The sequence below is a fragment of the Lactuca virosa genome, chromosome 4 (genome assembly GCF_052849685.1).
Source record: "Lactuca virosa cultivar CGN04683 chromosome 4, Lactuca_virosa_CGN04683_v6, whole genome shotgun sequence".
Lineage (NCBI taxonomy): Eukaryota > Viridiplantae > Streptophyta > Magnoliopsida > Asterales > Asteraceae > Lactuca > Lactuca virosa.
The window spans coordinates 451,572,014-451,580,491 of NC_136429.1; positions in this window are offsets into that span (position 1 = coordinate 451,572,014).

The window sequence follows — 8,478 nt, forward strand, 5'->3', positions numbered from 1 at the left end:
CCATGAGTTTACGGCCGTAAACTCATGGTAATTGGTGCATTTGTGTGTTTTAAGGTCTTATACCCCTCAAGGAAGTGTTCTAGGTTTGAATCAATGGCTTAGGAAGGGACTAGGGCTCAAAATGGCTCATCAATGGAGTTTACGGTCCTTGGACCACTCTTGGGAGTTTACGGTCGTAAACCCTTGAGTTTACGGTCGTAAAACCATGAGTTTACGGCCGTAAACTCATGGTCACTCCAACCATTTCGTGTTTTGGTGTTTCCAGTTCATGCATGCAAGGTTCTAGTCCAATATCCAAGCCTTAGAAGGTGTTAGGGGCACTTAAACACCACTTGATGGTGTTTACGGTTCAAGGATATCCCTTGACCGTCAACACAAGTGTTCTTGAGGGTTTTTGGTGTTATTCCATGGTTTAGCAAGTATTCTAAGCAAGTAACTAGTTAGGAAGAGTGTACTTACTTATAGGAAGCTTGTAAGAGTGTTTAAGTGCCAAGAACACTAGTGTGTGTTCTTGGTGTTTTGAAGAACACTTAAAGATCTAAGTAGAAATGAAGAATTCATGGATGAAATGATGTATAAACGCTAGATAAGGTGTTATAACAACAAAACAAGTGAAGAAGAACTTACATTTTTGGAAGATTTGGATGATGATCTTAAGATAGTTGAGAGAGAATGGTGGGTGTTCTTGAGTTAGGAAGTGAGAAGTGAGGGAATAGTGGGTAAACTCATGCTATATGCATGAGTTCTTGGTAAAAAGGAGTTTACGGCCGTAAACTCATGGTCACTCCAACCATTTCGTGTTTTGGTGTTTCCAGTTCATGCATGCAAGGTTCTAGTCCAATATCCAAGCCTTAGAAGGTGTTAGGGGCACTTAAACACCACTTGATGGTGTTTACGGTTCAAGTATATCCCTTGACCGTAAACACAAGTGTTCTTGAGGTTTTTTGGTGTTCTTCCATGGTTTAGCAAGTATTCTAAGCAAGTAACTAGTTAGGAAGAGTGTACTTACTTATAGGAAGCTTGTAAGAGTGTTTAAGGGCCAAGAACACTAGTGTGTGTTCTTGGTGTTTTGAAGAACACTTAAAGATCTAAGTAGAAATGAAGAATTCATGGATGAAATGATGAATAAACACTAGATAAGGTGTTATAACAACAAAACAAGTGAAGAAGAACTTACATTTTTGGAAGATTTGGATGATGATCTTAAGATAGTTGACAGAGAATGGTGGGTGTTCTTGAGTTAGGAAGTGAGAAGTGAGGGAATAGTGGGTAAACTCATGCTATATGCATGAGTTCTTGGTAAAGAGGAGTTTACGGCCCAAACTCCTCTTGTTTGGCCGTAAACACCTTGCTAAGGTGTTGTTTGATTGTTTGCTACACAACACTTCTAAACGACACTTCCTTTTATTTATTCGTTTGACGAATTTAAATTAAAAACGCCCAAACAGACTTAAATCCGGCCAAAAATGTACTGAAATGAATTTGACTTTTATTTGTAGTGTTTGACTGTAGAGTTTATACAAATGAAAATTTCGGGTTGTCACATCATCCCCCCGTTAGAGGGAATTTCGTCCCGAAATTAGAGTTCAAGCAACTAAGTTATTACAAAATAACTAAGTAAAAAGATCAGGATATTTAAGCTTAAACTGATCCTCGCGCTCCCAAGTGAATTCCGGTCCTCGCTTGGCGTTCCAGCGAACCTTCACGATTGGGATACGACTTTGCTTGGTTCGTTTGACCTCTCGGTCCATGATTTCTACAGGTTCTTCCACGAAGTTGAGGCTCTCGTTGATCTCGATCTCGTCAAGTGGGATTACAAGAGTCTCGCCGGATAGGCACTTTTTCAAGTTCGAGACGTGGAAGGTAGGATGTACATTACTAAGCTCGCGGGGTAGATTGAGTTTGTAAGCTACGGGACCGATTCTAGCGAGAATCTCAAAAGGCCCTATGTATCTTGGATTTAGCTTTCCACGCTTTCTGAAGCGTATCAAGCCCTTCCAGGGTGAGACTTTCAAAAGGACTCGGTCTCCCACCTGGAACTCCAAAGGTTTCCTTCGTTTGTCTGTGTAGCTTTTCTGTCGGTCTCCAGAGGCTTTCAATCGTTCACGAATCTGAACGATCTTCTCGGTCGTTTCCCGAATGATCTCCGGACCCGTTAGAGTGCCGTCAGGAACTCGTCCTTTAGCTAACTGAGTGTCACCCACCTCAGCCCAGCACAGAGGGGATCTGCACTTCCGGCCGTAGAGTGCTTCAAATGGAGCAGCCTTGATGCTAGTGTGATAACTGTTGTTGTAAGAGAATTCGACGAGAGGTAAGTGGGTATCCCACGCCTTCCCATAGTCGATCACATAGGCTCGCAACATATCTTCTAAGGTTTGGATAGTTCTCTCACTTTGTCCGTCGGTCTGTGGATGGTAGGCTGTACTCATGTCCAGCCTCGTACCTAAGGAGCTTTGTAGTGACTGCCAGAACCTCCAAGTGAATCTACTATCTCTATCGGAGATAATGGATATAGGAACACCATGCAGTCGTACGATCTCCCTAATGTAGGTTCTTGTGAGTTTCTCCATTTTGTCAGTTTCTTTGATGGGTAGGAAGTGTGCCGACTTGGTCAATCTGTCGACGATGACCCAAATGGTATCAAGTCCACCCGTTGTCTTGGGTAGCTTGGTTATGAAGTCCATAGTGATCCACTCCTACTTCCACTCAGGTATCTCCGGTTGCTGGAGTAGACCTGACGGTTTCTGGTATTCGACCTTGACCTTAGCGCAAGTAAGGCATTTACTTACGAAGGTAGCAATCTCAGTTTTCATCTTAGGCCACCAGTATGACTTTTTGAGATCCAGATACATCTTATCTGAACCCGGGTGGACGGAGTATCGAGTGTTGTGCGCTTCCTTCATGACCAAGTCTCTGAAGCCACCGTGTTTCGGGGTCCAGATCCGGTCCATGAGATATAAGGCTCCGTCACCCTTGGTTTCCAAGTTCTTGTCCATTCCTCGTAGGGATTCTCCCGCTGCATTTTCAGGTTTCAAAGCTTCGAGCTGAGCCTCCTTAATTTGTGCGGATAGATGCAAATGGATAGTCATGGTCAATGACATGACTTTTCGACCAGAATATTCTTTCCGACTTAGGGCGTCTGCTACCACATTGGCTTTACCCGGATGATAACGAATTTTGCATTCGTAGTCATTGAGTAGTTCAACCCACCGTCGTTGCCTCATATTAAGCTCCTTCTGGTTGAATATGTGTTGTAGGCTTTTGTGGTCTGTGAAGATAGTGCTCTTTGTACCATACAGGTAGTGCCTCCAGATCTTTAGGGCAAACACAACTGCCCCTAGTTCGAGATCGTGTGTGGTGTAGTTGACCTCATGTGTCTTCAGCTATCTTGAGGCGTAGGCGATTACCTTACCTCGTTGCATCAGAACACAGCCGAGCCCTTGGTTGGATGCATCGCAGTAGACCACGAAGTCTTTTGTTCCTTCGGGGAGGGACAGTATCGGTGCGGTTCACAAGGCTCGTTTTAGCGTTTGGAACGCTTTCTCCTGCTTCTCTTCCCAGTCAAAGGCCACGCCCTTCTGGGTCAATGTCGTGAGTGGTTTTGCGATTCGAGAGAATTTTTGAATGAACCTGCGGTAGTAGCCAGCGAGGCCTAGGAATTGACGAATTTCCGTAGGCGTCTTCGGTGCTGACCAGTTCTCAATGGCTTTAATTTTGGTGGGGTCCACGTGGATTCCTTCTTCGCTAACCACGTGTCCTAAGAATTCGACTCTTCGGATCCAAAATTCGCATTTAGAGAACTTTGCATATAGCTTCTCCGATCGTAAGGTTCCTAGGACTTGTCGTAAATGATCGCTATGCTCCTCCTTACTTCGAGAGTAGATAAGTATATCATCAATGAAGACAATGACGAACTGATCCAAGTAAGGACGGCATACCCTATTCATTAAGTCCATGAATACTGCGGGTGCATTGGTCAATCCGAATGGCATCACTACGAACTCGTAGTGTCTGTAACGAGTTCGGAAGGCTGTCTTCGGGACATCCTCCTCAAGCACTCGTAACTGGTGATACCCGGACCTCAGATCAATCTTGGAAAAGTAGCTCGCCCCTTGTAGATGGTCGAATAAATCGTCTATTCGAGGAAGAGGGTAACGATTCTTGACTGTAAGCATGTTGAGTTCCCTGTAATCGATGCACATACGGAACGATCCGTCTTTCTTCTTCACGAATAAAACTGGTGCTCCCCAGGGTGAGAAGCTTGGTCTTATGAAGCCCTTGCTGAGCAGTTCGTTAAGTTGACCAGACAGTTCTTGCATCTCAGCAGGTGCTAGACGATAGGGCGATTTGGCTACGGGGGTCGCTCCTGGAATTAAGTCGATTCGGAACTCGACTTGACGTTGCGGAGGTAAGCCCGGTAGTTCTTCAGGGAATACGCCGGGGAAGTCGCGTACTACGGGGAGATCTTTTAGGTCTTTTGTTTTCTGGCTCGTATCTACAACATGCGCCAGGTATGTACGATATTCCTTACGCAAGTACTTTTGGGCTTGAATACTCGAGATGATACGAAGACTCGCACCGGGTTTGTCTCCGTAGATCACCAAGGTTTCGTTATTCGGTAGATTCAGGCGGACTGCTTTTTCGAAACACAGAATGTCGGCACGATAGAGACTCAGCCAGTCCATGCCTATGATGACGTCGAAACTCTGGATAGCTACTAGTATGAGATCGATTGGGAACGAATGATTATCTAGCGTGAGGGAACAACCTATGTAAATCTCGTTAGAACTCTCTGTCTTGTCGTTAGCCATTTCTACGACGAAGGTTTCTTTTAGTGTTTGCGGTGATTGTTTAAGTAGGTGTTTAAATTTTTGGTTTACGAAGCTTCTTTCTGCCCCGCTATCGAATAGGATACAAGCATAATAGTTATCGAGAAGGAACGTACCCGTGACTACTGAGGGGTCTGCCACGGCCTCATTGTGGCCAATAGTAAGTAGTCTTCCTGCTCCTCTGCGTTCCCAGCTTTCGGACAGTTTCTTTTGAAATGTCCTGTCTCGCCGCACCCATAGCATGCCTGGCTTACTCCTGCACTAGGGACCTGGGAGATAGGTTTGGGAGGTGCTCTGCAAAACCGGACGGTATGGCCCTTCCGGTCGCAATTGGTGCAGTGCATTTCCCGGAAGGGGCCGTTATGATCGAAGGAGCACTTGGTGCACTTGGGTAGGTTCCCTGCATATGTTTTGGCTGGTATAGGGGCAGTAGGAGTGGTGGCAGCATGGACAGCCACCGTTTGTTGGTTCTTGGAAGAGGGTTGATTTGATTTACCCCTCCTTCGGTCCCCACGCTTCCTCTTGTTGTCGGTCGCGTTGGTTGGGGCTAGGGTAGTGGTTGTAGTTGTTGATGGGGTAGAAGGAACTTCATGATCAATCAGCCTTTGGGTCAATTCCTTGGCGCTATCAAAGGTCGCAGGGTTTGAAGCTAGCACATTCCCACGATACGGGGGCACCAAACCCCAGATGTATCTCTCGATCTTTTTGTTTTCGGTGGGGACCATGTTAGAACATAGAGCCACCAGGTCGCAGAACCTGGCTGTATAAGCCACTATGTCGGAACCCTGCATTTTGAGGTTCCAGAGTTCCTCCTCGAGCTTCTGAATTTCGCCCCTCGGGCAGTACTCCCTTGTCAGAAGATCCTTCAGTGTGTCCCAGCCCATGGCGTTGGCTGTTACCAGTGAGAGTTATTTGACATGGCCATTCCACCATGTCAGGGCCCTTTGGGTGAAGGTGCAAGCAGCAAACTGTATCTTGCTTCCTTCAGGGCACGAGCACATCTCAAAGATTGCTTCTGTTCTCTCGATCCATTGGGACAGTGCAAGGATCCCTCCGGTTCCGTTGAAGTATGTAGGTTTGCAGCTGATGAAATCCTTATAAGTACACTCTCGTGCACGTGGATGGATTTCACCATGGCTAGAGTTAGTGCCAGTCCCCGTTCCACTAACACCTCCAGAGTTTACTTGGGCCATGGCGGCGGTTACAGCTGCAATCACAGCTGCCTGGAACATCACTGCATCGAACGGCTATGGAGGAGGTGGTGGTGGTGGAGTTTGAGTTGCAGGTCTGCCCCTGGTCGGACGAGGACGAGGCGGCATCTTTTACTGAAAATTGATAGAGATGATGATAATAGTAAGAATCGATTGTGAGTATGATGAGTGGGTTCCATGGACTAAATTGCCATAGTCCAAATATCATATAGAGTCATAACAATAATGTAGGGAAACACAAGGGTACAAGCTTTCCCATAGATTAGACAGCTGCCAATATTACTGGTATTAATGATGTACAATGAGCTCAGGAAGAATGACCTAACAGTAGATCTCACCTCAGACCATAAGGGAAAAATGTTGGCAGCTTAGAAGTCTAGTTAGAGTACTTTCAAAGTTATGAATGTTTACAAACGAGTGAAGCAGAGATACTGAAGAGAAGGGCTATTCTTTTGAGAAGGGAAAGGATGAGTAGATAATCCTCTACTGGCGACGGGCACCCCTTCGGCGAACCCTTAAGTCAGCCATAGTATCTACGCGAGAATGGAGAAAGAATAGTTAATAGACGTACTAACCTAAGATACTTATAAGATGATCGTTATTAGTTGGCTCAATACTTGCATAGTGCATACCAATTACATGCAACCAAAACAGGATAGACCTTCGAATAGGTGACCCTAACTCTAAATCCACAACCAAACAAGGAACAGGAAATAAAGCAAAGATCACATATTCTGAGTCTATAACGCCTTAGTCGCATGTAACCTTAGAGTATCCACTTAGCAACCATTGCCCTACTAGTAACGACCTTTTTAGTTCTCACATATGTAATCTACAGTAATGCAGAATACCCCTATGGTAATCTGTTCTAATGTTCTCGTTGTGGTAGTGTCGGTAAGTTTTTAGACTTGTTGCAACATTACAATCATTCTTAGGCACATGCTAGTCACTCCTCAGAAGATATAGTTGATCAGGCTATATCCCCTTAGGTTTGACTATATGTCTCTAAACCTAATTGTGATGTTCAACAATCATAATACTTTTGTTCTGTTCTAGTATGATACTGACCTTGGTACGGATAGATATATATATATATATATATATATATATATATATATATATACTTAGTTAAATATTTTATTATTTAAAAGTATATATTCTTGCTCAGAGTGTTTTAATCCCGATGTGTTTATAGTTCGTATATCTTTTATGGGTTGATATACTTGATTCACTATAAACAGTGCTCTGATACCAATCTGTCACACCCCAAAACCAAGAACGGCGGAAACGTTCTGGGGTGGAGGACGTCATGTACAGTATCATAACAATGCATAATAGTAAAGACAAGCAACAACATCCATTGCATTAATATAATAATTGTAATACAAGCGTGTTCTGTATAATTTGTAAGACGCCAAAAGTATAATCAAAATAAAATATGAGTCTTGTATGTGCTCAATTTTCTCAAAAGCTTCATCTGTACCTGTCTACTGATGACCTGAGAATACAAGTTATTTTGAAAGCGAGTATCAGCATAAAGCTGGTGAGTTCATAAGTATTTAGTGTCATTACTTGTATAAAAATGTTAGTAACAATGTAGTGTAGTGATTGATTTCAAATGTTTTGGAAATAGTATACTCCCTAGAAAACCCTATGTTTTCCAGTAAAAAGGTAGTCTTCTACCAAGACCCGATTGTTTGTATAATTGTTCTTTTGTAAATATAAGGGTTTTCCCCAGTGGAAACTATCAGTATAAAAGTATAGTTTACTTAAAAGAGTAAGTGACAAAGTCACAAAGTAATGAAATACAGACTCCAGGTGGTACTGAATGAACAATACGCCTCGAAAAGTCTAAAATAGTAATATGTAGACTCCAGGCGATACGCCTCGAAAAGTCCAAAGTAGTAATATGTAGACTTCGGGCGATACGCCTCGAAAAGTCCATTTTTGCCTTAAATCCTTGTTTAGTTAATTTAAGGTTTGAATGTGAACTCGTATGTAACCATGCTGATCGACGGCTGAATAACTGATGACCCTCCAGGTCACACGTAGTATGGTGACATTTTGTCACCCCTGGGCCTTATCGGCTCGGACTGTAGCTAGCAGTCGGGATGTGGCAGTGTCTGTCCTGTATAGATCTATACACATAATGCCCGCTCTCCCTCCAGGAGACTCTGTTACACGGTGATAGCACAATGAAGTGTCGTATCGAGAAGTAGTATGTCACATTCTGTTTTAGTATTTAATGTTTGTATAGTGTATAGTATGTTCTCTTGTATAGTGTATAGTATGTTCTCTTGTATAGTGTATAGTATGTTCTCTTACTCAATGTAGTACTTATGTAGTGACTCATAAATGTATTGACTCTTGTATGGGTCGTTGTAATAGTAGTAGTGAGTAGTAATCCCTTAACTATACCTATAATAGTTAAATAGTAA